The following is a 21,797-nucleotide window of genomic DNA, read 5'->3' as shown; positions in this document are numbered from 1 at the left end:
AGTCCAGCGAATGTCATTTTCCGTGTGTCCCTTGTCCAGAAAATGTTCAACCAGTGGAGCATTGGGTGTCCTACAGCGGACACGGCTCCGATGTTGGGAGATCCTCAGCTTGATTTTTTGCTTTGTTTGGCCCACATGTATCAAGTTGCAAGGGCAAAAGATGGCATAAATAATGTTGCAACTATTGCAATTGGTGAACGTTTTCAAAACATTTCTTACATCTTTATATACAAATTCCTTACCATCTACTGAATAATCGCATACAACACAGGTACCACATTTAGAATGGCCACGGAGGGGTGGTAGTTGCCAAAGATCATGGAGTGTGGTATTTCTTACTGATGGCAATGCAGCCCTTACTAGCTGATCTTTAAGGTTTCTATTTTTCTTGAATGCAAAGAGCGGAGTATCCCAATTCAGTGGGCCTGAGTTCAGTATGTGCCAGTTCTTTTTTATACACTGCTTGACATGATTTGAGATGGGTGAGTAGGTGGTTACACATACCAATTTGTCAGAAGGTTGTTTTGGTTTTGGCTCGAGGAGTGTTTCACGGGGGCAGTACCAGGCTCTTTTCATGGAGTTTTTGATTAGCCGCCTCGGATAGCCTCTCGATCTAAGTTTCTCAAAAAGAGTATTAGCCTCACAGAAGTAATCCTCCTTTTTGAAGCAATTTCTCCTAAGTCTGAGGAATTGTGAGTATGGCAAGCTATCCCTCAGGGCCCTGGGGTGACAGCTGTCATAGCTCAGCAGGGTATTTCTTTCCGTGGGTTTACGGAACAGTGAGGTATATAAAATACCATCTTGATGTTGGACATTTAGGTCTAGAAACAAAATGTTTTGCTTATTGTGGGATAGGGTAAATGTAAGGCCGTTGCAATTATTGTTAAGCCAATGCAGGAGTCCATGGAGGTCATCTATAGAACCACCCCAGATGAGAAAAATATTGTCTATGTATCGCTTCCAGGTATGCAACCCTTGGTGGAATGGGTTGCTGGGGGACAAGATGGTATTAGTCTCTAGCCAGTCCATATAGAGGATCGCCAGAGTAGGGGCAAAAATAGCACCCATAGACGTGCCCCGCACCTGCTGATAGTATTGCGAGTCATACATGAAAAAGTTCTGGGTGAGACAAATCTCTAAAAGTTGTACAATGAACAGAGTAGGGACCCTGTGGGGGCTGGGCCGGGTGTTAAGTATGCTTTCCATAACAAGCAAGGAGTCTCTCTGCGGTATGTTAGTATAGAGAGACTCCACGTCAAGTGTACATAGAGTCTCATTACCGGGATCGTACGGATGGTTTTCGATAAGATTAATCATATGCATGCTATCTCTAATATAGCATTGAGTTACTGACACAAAGTCCTTCAGGAAATAATTGACGTAGTGGCCCAGTGGTTCCAACACTGACCCACAGCCGGACACTATTGGTCTACCTGGTGGGTTTTCAAGTCTTTTGTGGATTTTGGGTAATGTATAGATGACCGGGATTCTGGGGTTGGTGATATTCAAGAAGTTATATTCGTGTTTGCTAATAATGCCATCAGACAAGGCCTCGGTTGTGAGGAGCCTGATCAGAGTCTGTATCTCTTTGGTGGGGTTACAAGGAAGTCTGCAATAATGATCCGTGTTAGAGACTTGACGTTGCAACTCCTCTTTGTAATTACAGATGTCCTGTAGTACAATTCCGCCAACCCTTGTCGGCTGGCTTGATAATCAACTCATTATTGTTTTTCAGGGTAGTGATGGCAGTTTTCTCTTCATGCGAAATATTAAATGGTATGAAGAGATGTGTTTTTTCAAGGGCCGAGATTTCTTTAAGAATAACCTTCTCAAAAGTAACAATCTCCCTAGGAATCATGTTAGCGGAGGGCGAAAAGATGGATGGCGGTCTGAAGGGTTTAACAACAATTTTTGGTTCCGAGGGATTAAGTTCGACGTAGGAGCGTAATCTCAATTTACGAAAAAAGGCCATAGGTAGCCGGGACAAAGGATAAACCTCTCCGTAGAAGGGATGATTCATGAGTTGAGAGAGTGTGCCCTGAAATATTGAAGATGGGAATGAGGTCAGAGGCAGAGTTAGGGCTCACCATTGATAGAATTTGTGTCTGGTCTGACGTTCTCCCGGAGGATTGTGCCATCTCTGCTGTTGTTTTACCCTTCCTCTCTTTTGAGGTTCGGAGTTGCCTCTGGCTAAAAAATGGGTTTGATTACGTGCCTGGCCGCTAGCACCCTCTCCAGGATCAGAGCTATCAGATGATTCTGCTGAGGAGTCGGTGAAACCCACCACTGTGTTTCTTCTATTGAAACGACCCCAAGGTCTGGGGGTTTGTTGGTGAGGGTTGAAATTGCGGTTTGTGTAGAAATCTTTCTGTAGATAGGGATACAGGGGTATATTGTGGGGACACCCTTCTAACAACCCACACCCCGAGCGAGCCTGGAGCCCTGAGACCATGATGCTCCTCAAAATATAAGGAGGTTTAGCTATTAAAAGGCAGGCCTACTGGCTCTGTCAGAGTGTCATCCCATTAATAAAAGCAAAAGCATATCAGAACAGACCAATGCAACACCATTCAAAAAGCTAGCACTACTACCACTTTAAAGTGACATTCACACATGAAAGCCGCTGTGGTCAGCAAAAAAGTCTGTTTTTGCACTGTAAAATCATTTGTGTGAAGAACATATATATGGCTTCTTTCATCAACGCTATGAAAACAAGGAAGAATATGATTTTCATATTAAATAAAATCTAATGACATGATATCAGAAGCCAACTATGTATGTTAACAGGGCAGTTGATGGATCATGGCACTAATAAATTATATATTGTGTGTTAAGATTGTTTTAAAGATCTGTCGATATAAAATACAAAACACAAATGTTAGTTGTCGATATGACATTTTCTTGTGTATAAAATAGTTTTTAACAAAAATTCTTTATATATAGTTTGGTTTTGGAGATGTCTGTCTACATTTCCTCAAGGGAAAGTAATTTTTTGATTTCAAGAAAATTTTATTGATGAGAATAATGGTAAGAATAATGAATATAAAATACAATACAAGTGATACAATCGATGCAATAGAGATATGCAAAAAGTTCTAAAATTGATAGGTAAACCAAGAGATTATATATATATAAGGAACATTAGCCTGTGAGAGATATAGATTTCGTTCAAGTAAAAGCCTCTATCAAGGCAATAAAACAAACGTATCACTATCAAAATGTGGAGAAGGGGATAGGGGAGGAAACAGAAAAGAAGAAGAGAGGAGAAAAGAGAAAGAGTAAAGAGAGGATGAGTAGGAAAAGAAGACAGGAAAGAGAGAAGAGAAAAAAGAGAAAAGAAGGATTCCCACAGGACTAACCCAGCCTAGAGACCAAATAGCAGACAACAATTAGACAAACACATCAAAAGGAAACTGAGGAACCAACCCTTTGGAAGACAATTCCATATAATCATCCAAAGCTTTCCAAACCCCACTAGAAATAGATGGAGAGAGGTGAGCTTGATCAACCGAAGTGTGTGCACTGCGTAAAAAGGAGACCCAAGCCCACCACGTATGATAGGAAACCGATGAAAAGGATTTCCACTCCATAAGAATAATTTTCACCGCTACAGTCAGAAGAAGATCCAACAACTGTAACTCCAATGGATCTAAAGGGAGAGGAGTAGGGGCAGCCAGTGGGCCTAATAAAATTACGGGGAAGGAAAGTTGGAGCTCAATACCAAAGATAAGAGAGAGATGTTTCTGAATGAGGTTCCAAAAAGGTTGAAGCAAGGAACAATGAAAAAACATATGAGGAAAGTCGCCTGCCATCAGGCCACAGCTCCAGCATAAGTTGTCCTCTTTAAGGTTAAGTGAGTGAAGACGCACAGGCGTCCAATGGAGGAGATTAATAGAAAAAAACTTAGACTGCATTAAAGAAGGTGCGATTTTATTACGAAGAGAGAATTTACCAATTGATTGCCAAGTTTCAGAGGAAATATGCTCTGTAATGGCATGATCAAAATGATGTAACCATTTTTGATGAGCAACCGTCTGTTCAGGGAGTGAAGCAGAGGACAAAAATTTATACATTTTGGAGGCAACTTGACCAGATTTGATCCAAATATGAAAAAGTGAGATGGTAGAAGAAGTAGGATGAAGACGAACTTTGGCAATGGCCACCTTAATTTTAAGAAAAGTATAAAAATCAAGATTTGTTAAGGAATGTTTCTGAGCCAAGGTAGAGAAGGGTAATTGTTCGTCAGAAGCACCATAGAGATGTTTAACAAGAGAGATTCCTTTGTCTGCCCAATTGGAGATGAGGGTGGGAGAAATGATAAGCTTAAATTTGGAATTCCGCCAGATAGATGTCCACCTGGTTTTATGCAACGGAATTGCCACCTTCTTGTCTATTTTCCTGACCGCCGCAATTGTATCAAGAAAGATAGACCGGGAGAATAGGATATGCAAAGTGGATGCAGTGCAAAAAGAGGCAGTAGGCAAAGGAGATGCTAAATGCTGTTCTATGAGCAGCCAAGAAGGAACATGCAGAGATGGCGGAGAAAACCATAAAGCACCTTGAGACGCCAAAAAAGCAGTCTGATATTTCTCCCAATCAGGAAAATTACAACCTCCCATATCACAAGGACGACGCAAAAATTTGTATGCAAGTCGAGCACGTTTGTCATTCCACAAAAATTTAGAAGTCAGAATATCGATTTCGCGAAAAAAGGAATCTGACAATTTAATCGGCAGCATGGATGAAACAAAATTAATAATCGGCGTGATCATCATTTTGAGAGTTTGGAGGCGACCCCACCAAGAAATATGTTTCGGAGACCATGTATCCAAAAGACGACGCACTTTAAGTATAGTGTGAGATTCATTATAGGCAATAGTGGTAGACAGAGTAGAACAAAAATAAATTCCTAAGTATTTCAAGTGTGTAGACTGCCACTTAAAACCCGCTGATCCCATATGCGAGGGGAAACAATAGGCATTCAAAGGGAACATTTCCGTCTTGTCTTTATTTAAGGTATACCCTGAAACCGAAGAGAATAGGGAAATGATGTTAGAGATAGCCGGGATTGCCAGAGCGATATCATCTGAAAAAATAAGAACATCATCTGCGTATGCAGCAGTTTTAATACAGTGAGGGCCAAAAGAGAAACCCTTGATATCAGGATGTAGGTCAATCAAACGAAGAAGATGATCAATGGATAATAAAAATAAGAGCGGGGATAAGGGACAACCCTGTCGAGTGCCCTGACTAAGATTGAAAAAAGAGGATGTAGCACCATTAACTCTAATGTTAGCTTTGGGTTGAGAATATAAGGACATAATCATATTAATGAAAGAGTCGCCAAGATTGTGCGCGTATAAAACAGCACGAAGAAACGGCCAAGAGACCTTGCCGAAAGCCTTTTCCGCATCAAGGGCCAAGGCCACGGCAGGAAGTGGAGAGCGTTTGGCAGCACCGAGAACATGAAAGAAAGTGCGTATATTGTCTCGCGCAAGACGGCCTTTCACAAAACCAGTTTGGGAAGGATGAACAAGAAGAGGGACAAAGGATTCTAGTCTTTTGGCCAGGATTTTAGCAAAAATCTTTGCTTCCATGTTAAGGAGAGAGATAGGTCGGAAGTTTTTAGGATCCGAATGATCTTTCCCCTCTTTCGGGATCACTACTATAGTAGCTTCAGCGGCCGTACCAGATACAGACCCACCTTTAATAAAAGAGTCAAAGACAGATTTTAATTTGGGGACAAGTGTAGGGAGAAAAGTTTTATAAAATAAGATTGGATACCCATCAGGGCCTGGAGCTTTACCAGACCGAGTAGCTTTAATCGCAGACTCAATTTCGTCGGGGGAAATAGGTTTATTTAAAAAAGCTTGATCAGCATCAGAGACCGACTGAATCGGAACCGATTTTAAAAAAGCTTGACACTGGTCAAAAGAGGACTGATTAGAAGGAGTATACAACTTAATATAAAAGTCACGAAAAACTTCAAGTATTTCTTGTGTTTGGAATTTTTTAGAACCGGCGTGGTCAGTAATAGAAGAGATCTGCGAGGATTTAAAAGAAAAGTCCTGAAATTTTAATGTAGCAGCCAAGATTTTCCCAGCTCGATTTTTTAACAGCAACTTCTTTGATTTTTGAGCTTGTACCCCAATATAGGCTCTTTTAGTAACAATGGTATTATATTTGTATTTAAGTAACTTTATTTGCTGTAAACAAGTTGGATCCTTAGAATGCCTGAAGGAAGCTTCCAAAGTCTTTATTACAGATGACAAGTCCGTAAGTTCTTTTTTAATATCCGAATTACGTTTGGACATACATTTAATGACCTGACCACGGAAAGTACATTTAAAGGAATCCCATAGAACAATTGGGGAAGAGACAGAGCCTTCGTTCTCATGAAAAAAGGTATCTATAGCTTTAGAGAATTCATCAACCTGAGAAGAATCATGTAAAACTTCGGTATTCAATCTCCACGAGCGAGCGCGTGATTTAGGGGCAAACGATGATAAAGTAAAAGTGACCGCAGCATGATCAGAGATTAAAATAGGATGTATAAGCGAAGAAGAAGAAGATGAAACAAGAGAAGAATGAACTAAGAGATAGTCAATACGAGAGAAGGAAGAGTGAGGCGAAGAGAAGAAAGAGAAATCACTACCAGTGGGGTTATGAAGACGCCAAATGTCTTGAAGATGAGTAATGGAGCACATGTTAAGCATTTGTTTGTGGGATTTAGGAGGACGAAACTGGAATGCAGAATTCCTGTCTAAAAGAGGGTCCATTGGTAAATTAAAATCACCACCAACAATAAGATTGCCAGAGTGCGGGGTGTCATTTAGTTTTTTGGTAACCGATTTCCAAAAGGACGGATCATCAATATTAGGTGCATAAATATTCATCACATACAAATCATGCTGGCCATCCGACAATTTAGATAACAACCAACGACCCTCAGAGTCATGCTCAGAAGAAAGTAGCGATAAACCAGAATTCTTTGAGACTAATGTAATAACTCCATTTCGTTTACCCAGGGCATCAGAGCAGCAAACATCCGAAACCCATTCCTTCCTCAAAAACAACGCTTCTTTGTTAGTGACCTTGGTCTCTTGGAAAAGAACCAAATCAGATGACAGGGATTTACAATAATCTAAAATTTTTGACCTCTTCACCGGATGATTTAACCCCTTAACATTAAGGGATAATACATTTAAACCCGGCATGGAAAAACATAAAAATCGAAAAACGACAACATGGGTGACAGAAACAAGACCAACGACAGAACTACAAGGAGCCAATCATCAAACAAAAGAAACACTGTGGGAGGGTTCATTTGGGGAATCCAAGAAAAAGAGAAAGGGAGAAGAGAAGAAAAGAGAAAAGAAAGGAGGGAGAGAAGAAGCAGGAGGGAAGGCCTAAAAGAGACCAACATCATACTAGGGAGAACGTGGAAAGGCGAGTAAGGGACCCGTACTAGGCGAATAAATAATTAATAGCAATAGCCCCAAAGAAATATGGTAACCAGATAGCAGGAATAGGGGAACTGGTAAGAAACAAAAGTAGCAGCGCACAACAACTTAATAATGTAAATAGTTAAACTATAGCTAAGAAAATATATAAACACATTTAGCTAACAGTCTAATGATGAGAAACATAGTTATAGTACCAAATAGAATAGAACAAATTCTAAAGAAACAATCAGCAGGAGGTAAATCATGAACACTAGATTACAGCATGACAAACAAAATGTAAATCCTACAAAAAATAACTGTATATTTAATAAACAATTTATAACTGTATATATTAACACTATGACTTCGACGTGGAAAAAAGAGGAATATACGGAAAAGTGAGAAAAGAAAGGTAATATAACATCCAGAAGGAAGAAAAAAGAAAGAAAGAAAATGATGCACAGCAGAAAAAGCAATATAACAATTTAAGAGATAAAGGGCAAGAGAGAAGAAAAGTGATACGAAGGAAAAAATTGCAAAAGACAGAAATAAAAAAAGGTAGAGTTAAATTATAGAGACAAAATAGAAGGCATGGTGCAAAAGAAGAATAATAAAGAAAGGAGGAAAGACAAAGAGCGGAATAAAAAAGAAGAGTAATAGAACCATCTAGAAATAAGAAGAAGTACTTGTAAGAGGAGAAGTATAGAAAGAACGCACAAGTATAAATGTAAGGAAGAATGCTAGAACAGAAATGAGAATGGACATATGAAGAACAGAAAAATACCATTAACAGTCGTGGAAGTTAAGACCGACATAGAAGCACACCAAGAGAGAGCAGAGAACCAGGCATACAGAAAAATATATCAATAGAAAAAGAAGGAGATAGTTCAAGTGCCCGAGGCACCAGGAGTCTGCGAGGTCGCTTTCTGAATCTCCATCTCTATTTCCAGCTGGTTGTCCAGGAAAGTAGCTAGGTCAGCCGGCTCATCGAAAATTCTGGAACGACCTTTATAGGTAATGCGGAACTTCGATGGACCAGAAAACGAAAAGGGAATACCCATCTCAGAAAGACGTTTCCGAAGATTTAGGAAGCCTTTCCTCCTTATAACGGTATCTCTGGCAAAGTCCTGAGAAATTGAGATCCGGTGTCCGTCCCAGATGACTTGTTTAGCTTTCCGCATATGAGAGAGAATCAGTTCAGTATGTTGATGCCGCAATGGCTTAAAAATGATTGCTCTTGGCTGGGCAGCCGTCTTAGATCGAAACGTTGGAACACGGTGTGCTCTTTCTATCTCAAAGTCTCTGTTGAATGAGATTTGTAAGGTGTCTGGAATCCAATGGGATAAGAACTCTATCATAGAGGAAAATGATTTCTCTGAATCTTCCGGCAAACCAAAAATACGTAGGTTAGATCTATGATTACGGTCCTCCTGCTCAGTGAGGTCTCTGCGCAATGCCGCCATTGAGCGCTCTAAGTGGTTGAGGGATTTGGATTGTTTTTGTATACCATCTTCAGCACAACTGATTCGTGATTCAGTAGCAGAAACACGAAGAGAGAGGGCTTTAAAATCATTCCTGATAGCAGACACCTATACTTGTAATAAATCCGTGTTAGTTTTTGTTGACTGCGCAATATCATGTACTTCATTGAGGCGCGCAAGTATTGTGTCCAACGTGGAAGTGGTGTCTGACTGAGAAGACTCAGGTGTAGGAGACACTGACTTAAGTCTTTTTAGCGACGAAGCAGTATCTTTGGAGTCTTTGTTGGTCGAGGAACGCCCCATATTTGCAGCCATGAAGAAAAAGCCTCCAAAAGAGAGTATACAACCACTTGAAAAGAGGAAGAGCTGCGCAGCCTGTATCAGAAAAGATATAGCACACTGAGCGCAATGGACGCTACTTAGTAATAGCGGCGGACTTATATGCAGGACTTATATGCAGGGCAAGCAAGTAGCAAAATAGTAAATAGCTACAATAAAGCAGGGGAGCACAGTAATATGTTCGTAGAAAAAAAGAACTACACCTACATGAGAGAACTGCACTGAAAGAAACAGCGCATGGACAGCTTAATTCCCAGCCAAGCAGCAAGAAAATAACAGAAAAAAGTAATAAATGTTACCAACTGCAGGCTTCAAAGACGAAACGCCCTGGACAGCCACTTCCAACTGTAATATGGTAGCAAAAGCGGCGCTTCTGAGGAGAAACTGCAGCAGCGTCAAGAGCGGTAAAATGGCGGCTGTCCGTGAGGAAAAACGAGCTTCTCAGGAGCGTGAAATAGAAGTCATGCAGCCGGTGTCCAAAACATCAGAAAAACCCCATCAAGCAGCTCCCTGCATGTTCCGCTGCTGAAGTCTGCCTTTTCCGCCACTAGGGGCAGGTAGTAACGGAGAAATTAGCTCGACGGGCCGAACTCGCCTCGGAGCTCAAGCGCGACACGCCATGCAGAAGCGGCGCGCAAGCCACGCCCCCCCTCAAGGGAAAGTAATAAAATGTTCAATCAATATATGAGCCCGCTGGATTGCTGGTTTTCCTGAATATGAGAACACAAGGGCTCTCCTTAATCAGAACAATTCAAGGTTTCCTTTTGTACTTTTGAGTTCATATAATTGTTTCTAAACTACAAGGTACATCGAGTGTACCAGTTTATTACAAATCCAGTAATACCCCTCTGCACACAGGAAGGGCAACAAATTAAAGACCGAAGTCTCTTCAACAAAACAAGTCTCCGACTTAATTGGAAGCTACATCGAGTTGCAGGAAAGGGTCTTTCTGAGACAGCTGCCTTTAATAGAGTTGAGGCACAAAAGTAGGACAGAATCATAGTCGTGTCTTATACTTATTGAGAGATTGCTTTTCACAGTTCTAAACTTGGTCTGTAAAGGATGCTGTTCCTCTGTCAGCCTCAATTAGGATGTAAACTAATTATCACCATCGTTAACCACTGGCAATCACTCGGGCCAGCATTCCAACCCATCATGTGGAGTGGTGTGGCTCACTGGTTAGAGGCAGCAGACCCGTAAGCAGAGGACGGCCCGGGACCAGGGTTTGATTCCCGACGCGGCAGGGTCGTGGACCAGGGTCAGCGGGCTCGATAATTCTCGCCTCCGTGCCTACTCCAGTCAGGGACCACACTCGGCAACTCTGGGCAATAGCTTGCCTCATCTTCACAACGGCCCCCCTGACCGCCGGGGATGCTTGGTCACACCTTAGAGATACCCATTAGGGACCATCTCTCAGGGTGAGCCAGGACGGGTTCCCCAGCGGTCGAAGCGTGGAGATACTCCTCCGGGAGTTGATTCTAGCGCTATATAAACCCACAATTAAATTAAATTAAATCATTCTTCTGTCGCCACCGCAAGATGGACCCAGCCATATGCCAATCAGTCTTCATCCTGACCAATAGGAACAGTCCAGACAGAACTGCAAAAGGTGGCATAATTCCCTGGATAGCCCCTTTAAAGGCAGCTCAATAGTTAAAGGCGCTGTGTTACAATCCCTCTGCACCCAAACAAATGGCATATTCTTTCTTGGCGGATTCTTCAAGATATCTTCACACTACAGATGCAATATGTTTCACTTAATGTATACATACATTTGATACTGTTTGATAGCCCTGTGTAACTGTCGTAATAAATAGCATTAATGAAAGAATTCATCTTACAAAGAAAAATAATGTGTTGAGGGAGATCTTGTGAGGTTTATTCAGTTTCTCTGCCGTGAACTACAAAGATTTCAGGATGCTAACATGCCTCTTTAGCATACTGTTTTCTTTGCATGTGAATCCACACACTCATCCCTTTCTACTGTCTGCTTACCTCATCTAAGCCTGCACACCATCCTTGTAAAGACTGAGCCTAGTTATAACTTGCACGCATAAATAGCTTTTGTACAACTGAAAAACCACATTTGCATCTTAGTGTTTTTTTACACTTGTAAAAATAATTATTCACACAAACATTTTAGTGTGAGAAACTTTACCTCCATGGGAGGGGATTGGACATTCTAAGGAGTGAATGCCCAGCAAACGAGATAATATCCACAAAGGGGAAACATTGTGATAAGTCACAAACGTTTTTGTCACTCATTCTCTCCCTGGAAACATTTGGAAATGTACTCTTGTCAAGGGGAGGAGTAAATCCTTCGCCATGGTGGGGATGGGAAAACATCGTAAATTGGTGGGAAAAGTGTTAATTCACAGAAAATAAAACATATCCAACGCGTAGAAAAAAAAAGAAAACCAATATGTGCAATCACAAACATGGGCGCTTTCTGTACACTGCATACAATGACATAGGTGGAAATACCTCCGCATGGTTGTGTATCAAAATCCACAAAAGCTTTCCATGTACACCATGGGAAATTATTAGCTCTAAAATTCAGAAATATGCACCCAGGCGAGGTTGTAGATCTAGTGGTGTAGATTTTAAAGCATTGGCCCACATGTTTTAATGCCCCCTATGTGCCACCTTTATTTATTCTCCAGCATCCAGTTGTTTTGCAACACTGGCTAAGGACATTGCACTGGAATAATGCGGCAATATAGGCCCAAATTATGAGTCAGCGTTAAATAAACTACGCTGATAATGCAGTACTTTCCGTGGCAGTAATATGTCACAATTTTTTATTTCAAGATACATAAATGATGTCTGAGTAAATGTTTCACATGATCGGCACCAAATTAACACCGAAACAGAGCAACCAGGAGTTGAAAAGTGACCATTAATCTGTTTGCAAGGCCTGCCATGTGAAACATTTTTTAATATCTTTTGATCCATTTGAGCTAGAATTATTTTATGTTGAAATATGGAAATTATGCAATACATGGTGGAATATGTGACAAATGATTTAAATGAATAATTATGCGACAAACATCACAGCCACAGAATTGGATAATGCTAGTAGCCCAGATTAACTCTTTGCTTAATGTTTTCGGCTTACCAGTCGCTGGCCTGTGCATTTTCAGTCAATTGTAACTCCCTGTATGGACAGACAACACAGGGACAACACATTTACACAAAGGAGAAAATCATTGTATCAATAACTACTTTCAAGAAAAGAAGAAGTTACGGTTGGTTTTTGGATATGAGTTTTGTTTTTCCCAATTACACGCACGTTATTAAAAGAGGATAGGGTGATCACTTCCTTCCTGACCAGTATGCACACTGTTGCCAGTAGTGGACTTACTTACATGGGATAAACTTCTGCAATTTTTTACAGTTTTATATAGCGTGAATTCAACCCAAAGGTAGTGGTGGCTTTACACGCGCACCAGTTACATTATACAAGGAGACATTCTTTTTGTTGTGGACACGGGGAGATAAAGGGCCTTATTACAAATTTGGTCGTCTGACCTCTGAAGGACCGCATCCGCGACCGCTAGGAGACGGCTGTGCCTGGGGCCTTCCGACCTTCATATTACTAGTTTCCCGAGGGACCGCGGTGTTCTTTCAGCAGTGGGTAATGTATTTCCATATATATGGATGCCTGTGTGTACATTCTGACTGCATATGTGTCAAATGCACATGTATGCCTGATATATGCGCAAAAAATACCACCTACTTATTGCCGGAGTCCGACCCATAAGTGGGCAGTCCTGGCAATGGCTACATGGTGCTAAAGCACTTACCTGCATTTCACCGAAGACGGGGTCATATTCCTCGGGGTGAAGATGCTCCTGTGTAGGAGGGACCTGGAGAAAGAGATCCACATCGAAATCTGCTGGGAAGAAATGGAAAGGAGTGAGTATGCACCCCAAATCCTTAGTTTCCGCAGACCTTTAGGCGGTGGTACGACCTCCACGGTTGGCTCGTCAGGAAGTCAACTTGAAATACAGACGGCAGTGTTGCGCCTCTGTTGAGCCCAGTGGAGGCTGCCTTCCCCCAACCATGACCCCGGCGGTCGGCAGTATGCTGGCGGTGTCGCATGTCCAGCCGTGGTCTTCACAAAACCAACCTGCCCAACTCAACATATGGTGGACAGCTCACTGCCATCGCACTGCCACTGCGAGGACGGCAGTCCATGGTCCGCCAAACTCGTAATAAGCCCCTAAGTGATTTTTTCCCAGTATTACGGATAGTGAACGTTACATAAAGTCGAACCTGTCTCCCCACGCCAAAGTCGGCAGCTCTGACGTTACACCACATCCTCTTCACCATTTTGAATTTCGGGTATTGTAGCCTTGTTTTGCTTCCATGAAGCGAGTTAGACTAAAATACCTGAAAACAATGCTTTGTAGGTGAAAAGTTCAGGACTGGAGCTAGTTTAGTAATGACCTGAAGTGAAGTGATCACCTTAAAAAGGAATCTGGTGAGAATAGTACTGGTATTACTGAAAAACCCATACAAGGCCTTACTTGATAGAGATATGGCCATTGAAAGTCAAAGCCCATCCCTTGATGATGCTGCAGACCGCCTTTATGTGCAAATGATATATTTGTGATTTCACCGGCAGATGGAAGTGAGATCGATCTGTGTGTGTATCTTCAACACTCGGATAGTTGTAGGATGTTATGGTGGCAGGCCAAGACCACTTCTTGTTTCCAAGTCAGCTGGAGATCTCTTGTTTGCAAGCCTATTCTCCCTTCAATGTGGGACATATTCCTGTTACCTGGGGGTGGGGCAGGCTGTGTCACCACTCCAGCATCTGATGTATTTGTACCTGCAGAGGCTGCCTGTTATCTTGCAGGTATTGTGGGTTCGCCCGAAAAGCAGATTCATGGGATCAGGGGGTTTAATCTTGGAAATCCGCTTCAGTGTAAAATCCTTGTACACATAATGTGATTTGTAAAACACTATCTTATTACACAATATATACTGAACATGTGCTGGGTTTTGTATGGACATGCACATTTCTATGTGCAGAAAATGGACCTCTAATAAAGTTATATAAATGATATTTGGTAACTAACAAATAAGATAAACAAGTGAGTTTCAAGTCTCCGTTACAGTAAGCGCCATTTGCAGCTCAATTCACTCTCCCCCCACTGCAGTGGAAGCATAATCACTCCTTGCTCTTGGTATTCATAGAAATGAAAAAAAGATGTCCTTGTCCGCTCTCTGCATTTCATCCCTTCAGCTCCCAAGTAATCCCATTACCGCTGCTCCAGTGGTGGTGTTTGCAGTGACCCTGGCAAATGTCACTGACAAGCCGCCATTATTGAATCCACAGTGCTGCAAGCAGGTTAATTACCTCTGCCCTTAAAGGGATATCGTCAGAGCTCTGTGCAGCACTCTGCTCCTGGTGCCCCCAGCAATGCAATTCACAGTTTTCCGTAAAGACATTTTGGCAACCTAGGAAGATTAATTGTATATGTTTTTTTCTGAAAGGACTGGACCTTTTGCATATTATTTCAGTAAAATTGATATTATGGACCGACTATTTGTTTTTTTTAAATAAAAGATGTGACAGCCTACAAATGATTTTTTTGTATTTGGAAATTATTATGTCAGTTGCTTTGAAACCCAAATATTTGAAGACCTAATATGGTTAAAGGGTCTCCTGCACCTCTAGTCGAGGAGATATGAGCCGCCCTCTTTAGTGCTTTAACAACAACCCTGATCGTTTAGTTTTGTAAATAATTTTCTTTATATATTACCAGCACACCACCCTTTCACGAATAATATAACGGGACAACATCTGTAGTCCTGACAGACACACTGCAGATGGATTATTTGGTCCTGACAAAAGTCCCTTGCCCTTATTGGACTATTACTTTGAACTGACATATGTACACCTAAACTGCGGAGAAGAGTGGCTCAGTGGTTAGAGCGGCAGACCCTGATGCAGAGGTCTGGCTTGGACCAGGGTTCAATTCCCACCTCAGTGGGTCTTGGGCTCAATTTCCCCAGACCTGATAATGTTCGCCTCTGTGACTATTCTAAGCATGGGTCCCACTCTGCAACTCTGGGCAATAACTTGCTTAATCTCCACAACGGCCCCAACAGCGCTAGGATGCCTGGCTTCACCTTGGGGGTTCCCAGGAGTGGGCACTTCACAGGGAAAGGCCAGGCAGGGTTCCACAGCGGTATGTGTACAGCACCTGGAGACCCTTTCGGGGGTGCTACGTGCGCTATATAAGCACTACATTTACATTTTTACAAGCTGTCCCATCTCCACTCATAGGGAGGCCTTAATGAAACTAGTGGCCCACCTTCATGTATATTTTACCTTTTGCATCCCCCACTCTCACTATAGATGTGATGATTATTTATTCCCTTTCCACAAACTAAAACACTCAAGTACTTCTTCAAAGTATGGTTGAGTCGCACATGTCAGAGACCACCGAAGCTGAAGGAGTGCCCTGAGATGAAGCATGCCACCTCTGGATGAGTGGGGGCTCACAGTCCTTTAGTGATAAATCACTAATGTGTCTACTGCTATGAGAAGAAATTGGCTATTCTCGAATAAGAATCCTTCATCAGTCTCGACTTCCCTTTACAGGGTGTATGCCTCTCACCTTTGCTGTCCCCAGAGTACTCTAGTTATTGTTGTTTGGGACAACGTTAAGCCAAAAACTGGGGAAACATTGTTTACAATGCACGTGTTACAACGCGTGTCATTACAACACATTTTTTCCATCGCAAAATCCATTACAACGCATGTCATTACATCGCATAATCCATTACAACGCATTCCCCAAAGTAACTCCCCAGTGGAGTTAGAATAATAATTGTGTGTAATGCAATATGCATTGTAACAACATGCGTTGTAATGGATTTTGTGATGTAAAAAATGCGTTGAAATGACACACGTTGTAACGTGTGCGTTGTAGTGTCATATTCCTAAAACTGTGGCAGAGATCGGGTTTTAATTTGGTACTTCCATTGCCACTTAATTTGATACCTTTCTTTCACTCTTTATCTTACACTTTCAGGCTCTTTTTCATCCTTAGTTTCTCCCTATTTCACGACTGTCCTATCTTTCTTTTCCTTCTCCCCCTTTTCAGCCTTTCTCTTTTGCTCTGTCCCGAATTCTGATGCTGATAAAAATAAGCCCCTTCCCCCAAAATAAGTGCTGGGGCACACCACCTGCAGCCATCCCCACCGATTAAGCACTTTGGTTACCATACCTCACAATGTACACTTTCGTATGGTGCTGCTCTCTCTGCTCAACCCATTAGTTTTATTTCCCCTCCACATACACGTTGGCTGCCCAGATCCAGGGGGGAACACAACACAAATGTTCTCACCACAGATCAGGGTGAAATTAAGGCGTTAGTTACGTGTTCCCCTACTTGTATATTGGTTGTTAGTCTGGTGTGGTATTGCCACATTGGCAGTACATTAGTAGCCCGACAGTAGGAGGCACTGATGTGACACTGATACTACCAATGATGGTAACCCCCTGGATGTGCTGTTGCACTGGCTTTCATTCGCCTCACTGGCTAGGGGAATAGTGTTCTGTGATGACCAGAGGAACAAGCCAAGTTAAATGCATTAAAGGTGCAGCACAAAATGGTGGTGTTGCACTGTTGCTTCTGTGGTAAAGGCGATAGTATGATGACATTGTCCAACAGGAAGATCTAGTAGGTTTCAGCTTACATACACATACATGTGCATGCACTAACACATGTACACACACACAAGCGTGCATACACACACACACACACACACACAACCACACGAGCGTGCACACACACACACACACACAAACACACACACTCGAATGCATGCCTACCTGTGCAAACCCACAGACTGCCACACACACTGAAAAGAAATTAAACTGAATGATTGGCCATCGACTGCCTACCTGAAGTGTGGGTGGGAATGAACTAATCAAGAATGACAAACAGCCCCCAGTATTGATTGTTCTTAATGCATGACCTCTCCCTAGCCCCAGGGCACTGGCAATTGCTATGGGTCTCGTGCCCTCGTGGCTGATGATAAATAGGGCGCTGTGTCAGTGTCAAAACATCTTCACGCTAATTAATGTTAACCAAGGCAACAGTATAGATTTCACTGAATATTTAAGAAAACAGCTGTGGGCTGCTTGGGGCCCCTTCTGCTGCGTGCCCTTCTGCAATGTATAAATTACTAATACATTAAAGTGGAAAGGAAAAAAGGACACCAAGGAACATTACACAGGGGTCCTCTAATGATCAGTGATTCCGTGCCGTCGCATTCTGGTCACTTAGGCGTCACATATCACTGTAACTTTAAAAAGGTGAATGTTCCCTTCGACATCTGAAAGAGACAAATGATAGCAGCCAAAATGAGCACACAAGGTCAGTGTTTTAAATAAATAATTTAGAAAAGCACCTGTGTAATCTTCGATATTGATACAATTTAGAGTGTGTGGCACAAATGTGCAAAGATTGTGAACAAATTCAGAAATACATGCATCATGGCGTCCTTCTATGATTTGCATCGAACACCACCGTTTAAGGATTCACACTTATCACCGGGATTCCTTATAGTAAGCATTTGATTTAAATGTGTATTTGTACTCTCCAGACTTACTCCTGCAAGGGAGACAATACGCTGTGGCAATATTCACACTTGGCGAGTGTTTCAAGGATTTTGCATAACCCTCCCCACATGTTGATGACATTCTTCTACTCTCCCCTTGTCTCACCCTTATCACAACATTTATAAGCGCAGAAAATCTGTCCTAATTATTAACACTTGAAGAAGCTGTGATTCTCATCTAGATTTTCTTACCAAATTCTAGAATCCCAGGTCAGGTCAACTGAGCCTTTTTCCCTGTCTTAAAAGCGCGGAGGGAAGATCTTTGTTATCATAGCATTAACCAACATTGCAATCCAATTTTAACATAAACTCGAAGAACCACTGACTACGAAGTGGAATTTTTAAGAATTTATTACATAGCAAAAAATAATTGGATGTACAAACATCTCAGCAAAAGATTCAGGAAATAAACCGGAACTAATACATACATGATTCTACGCAGGAGGAGTCTCAGACGACTCAGGATGAAAAGCAAAATCAATTCAAGAATCATTAGGCAAAGAATTACAATCTCAACTTAGGTCCGAGACTGCATTTACAAAAGGGAAATAAATTTTGGTTAGGCTGTCCCTCCACTGACTCTAAGGTGACATCCCTACTTAGCATTGTACCCAGGCAAGAATAAAGGGTTAACAGTCATAATATCGATTCCAAAATATAGAATGGACATCATATCGAAGTAAAAATATAGAATGGACAAAATATCGAATGGACACAATATAGTGGTTAAAAATATCGAATTTAAGGTAAGTAATATCGATTTTCAAAATATAGAAGTCAAAATATCGAAGTATACAATATAGGCATTAAATATATCGATTTTTTAATAATATAATTTTTTTTAAAGTGTTTTGTATGTTAGTATATGTGTGAAAAGTGTATATTAATTTTTGTAATGTATGTTTAATGTATTTTAAGTAATGAATTTTATGTTATTTAATTTTTGCGTAATTCAATTCTGTAGCGGGTTGTGGGTTTTTAGGGGAATAGGGTGGGAAGTAATTTAATTATATTAAATTAAATATTAATTTTTAGCAATTATTATTAATTTTTAATAAAATGTTGCTTTTTAGTTCTGTAGCGGGTTGTGGGTTTATAGGGGAATAGGGTGGGAAGTAATTTAATTGTAATTAATTAAATATTTTAATTTATTTATTGGTATTCATTTTGAATTTATTGTTATTTTTTAATTGGTAATTCATTTTTATTAATGGCCAATTAATTTGTATTAATTGATTAATTGTTAATTATGTTAATTTTCTAAATTTATTTTCTGTAGCGGGTTGTGGGTTTATAGAGGAATAGGGTGGGGAGTAATTTAATTGTAATTAAGTAAATAATTTTTTTCATTTATTGGTATTGATTTTAAATTTATTGTTAATTAATTTTTAATTGGTAATTAATTTCTATTAATTGGCAATTAATTTTTATTAATTGGTAAATATTTTGTATTAATTAAATATTTGATAATTTTGATAATTGTATTAATGTATTTTCTGTAGTGGGATGTGGGTTTATAGGGGAATAGGGTGGGAAGTAATGTAATTGTAATTAATTACATATTAAAAATACTTTTTGTGTATTGATAATTAATTTACTGTTAATTTTTAATTGGTATTAATTTTTATTAATAATTAGTTTTTGTTATTGAAAATTAATTAGTTGTTAAATAATTATGAATATGTTATTAATTTTTAATAACTAATATGTAGTTGTATTTCTAATTAATTATTACCTAATATTAAATTGGTTATTAATTTCAATTAATATTTTATTGGTATTGATATTTAATTTATTTTTAATAATATATTAAATCATTACTTTCCCTACTGTTAAACTCACTGGAGTGGGAATAGTAATTTTCACCCTCCCGCTATCCAATGCTTTCCCTACTGTTGCACTCTCTGGAGTGGGAATAGTATTTTTTACCCCTACGCTATCCAACGCTTTCCCTACTGTTGCACTCTCTGGAGTGGGAATAGTAATTTTTACCCCTACGCTATCCAAAGCTTTCCCTACTGTTGCACTATCTGGAGTGGGAATAGTAATTTTCACGCTCCCGCTATCCAACGCTTTCCCTACTGTTGCACTTTCTGGAGTGGGAATAGTATTTTTTACCCCTCCGCTATCCAACGCTTTCCCTACTGTTGCACTCTCTGGAGTGGGAATAGTAATTTTTACCCCTACGCTATCCAATGCTTTCCCTACTGTTGTACTCTCTGGAGTGGAAATAGTATTTTTTACCCTTCCAATATCCAACGCTTTCCCTACTGTTGCACTCTCTGGAGTGGGAATAGTAATTTTTACCCCTACGCTATCCAATGCTTTCCCTACTGTTGCACGCTCTGGAGTTGGAATAGTAATTTTTACCCTCCCGCTATCCAACGCTTTCCCTACTGTTGCACTCTCTTAAGTGGGAATAGTAATTTTTACCCTTATGCTATCCAACGCTTTCCCTACTGTTGCACTCACTGGAGTGGGAATAGTATTTTTCACCCCTACGCTATCCAACGCTTTCCCTACTGTTGCACTCTCTGGAGTGGGAATAGTAATTTTTACCCCTACGCTATCCACCGCTTTCCCTACTGTTGCACTCACTGGAGTGGGAATAGTAGTTTTTTATCCCTACGCTATCCAACGCTTTCCCTACTGTTGCACTCACTGGAGTGAGAATAGTATTTTTTACCCTCCCGCTATCCAACGCTTTCCCTACTGTTGCACTCTCTGGAGTGGGAATAGTAATTTTTACCCTTACGCTATCCAGCGCTTTCCCTACTGTTGCACTCACTGTAGTGTGAATAGTATTTTTTACCCCTACGCTATCCAACGCTTTCCCTACTGTTGCACTCTCTGGAGTGGGAATAGTAATTTTTACCCCTACGCTATCCAACGCGTTCCCTACTGTTGCACTCTCTGGAGTGGGAATAGTATTTTTTACCCCTACGCTATCCAACGCTTTCCCTACTGTTGCACTCACTAGAGTGGGAATAGTATTTTTTACCCCTACGCTATCCAACGCTTTCCCTACTGTTGCACTCACTGGAGTGGTAATATTACATGTTACCCTCCTGCTATCCTACGGTAAAATATTGTAAATTTTTTATTAATAACTTAAATTAATTATATCTTAATTTTAAGGTTATTTGAGTATTTTTAAGTATGTTTTAGTTAATTATATTTATTATTTCATTATTTTAAATTACTTTTAAGACATTTAAAAAAATTCGATATTTTGACTGACTATATTTTTTACAGACTATATTTTGGATTCGATATTTTTGTACTTACCTGTTTGTAGATAGGAATTCGATATTTTGGCATTCTATATTTTGGTAAGTCTATTTTTTGTCATTCTATATTATGTCAGTGATCCAGAATAAAGGTGTCAGCACTGAAGACTTCCTAAGAAGTACATTCACTTTTCCATAAGTAGTCCCTAACTACCGAGCTCGTTCTAAGATGCTCCTTCCTACACCCTACATTGCCTTGAGTTCACAATCTACCCACAGTCCATACTCTGTCTCTAGTCTACTCTCCGCTAGAACCCACTCGAATCTGACTCTCCACCCTCTGGTGCTGTCCCTAATACAAAACCCCAATAACAATCGACACGCCTTCAGGCACGCTCCTCTGGCAGGTGTGGGTCTTCGGATTTTTCCAGTATGGCTCCTCTCCACCAAACTAACGTTGAAGTGTCCTTGGGTCCCAGGCACCTTCTCCGCTAAATGTTGCACTCCCAAATTCCTTGGCATCCTTTCTGCACTACCAACCTAACTCCTAAACAATGGTTCCTTTTACCTAACGAGGCCCGTGGCCTTGCACCTGCAGGCTGATGCACGTGAGAAGAAACCTTGCATAATTCGAAGTTACAATTCAACATTTACTG

The sequence above is a fragment of the Lissotriton helveticus genome, chromosome 2_1, assembly GCF_964261635.1.
Source record: "Lissotriton helveticus chromosome 2_1, aLisHel1.1, whole genome shotgun sequence".
NCBI lineage: Eukaryota > Metazoa > Chordata > Amphibia > Caudata > Salamandridae > Lissotriton > Lissotriton helveticus.
The sequence above is the reverse complement of the archived record's forward strand: the minus strand, read 5'-3'. Positions refer to the sequence as shown.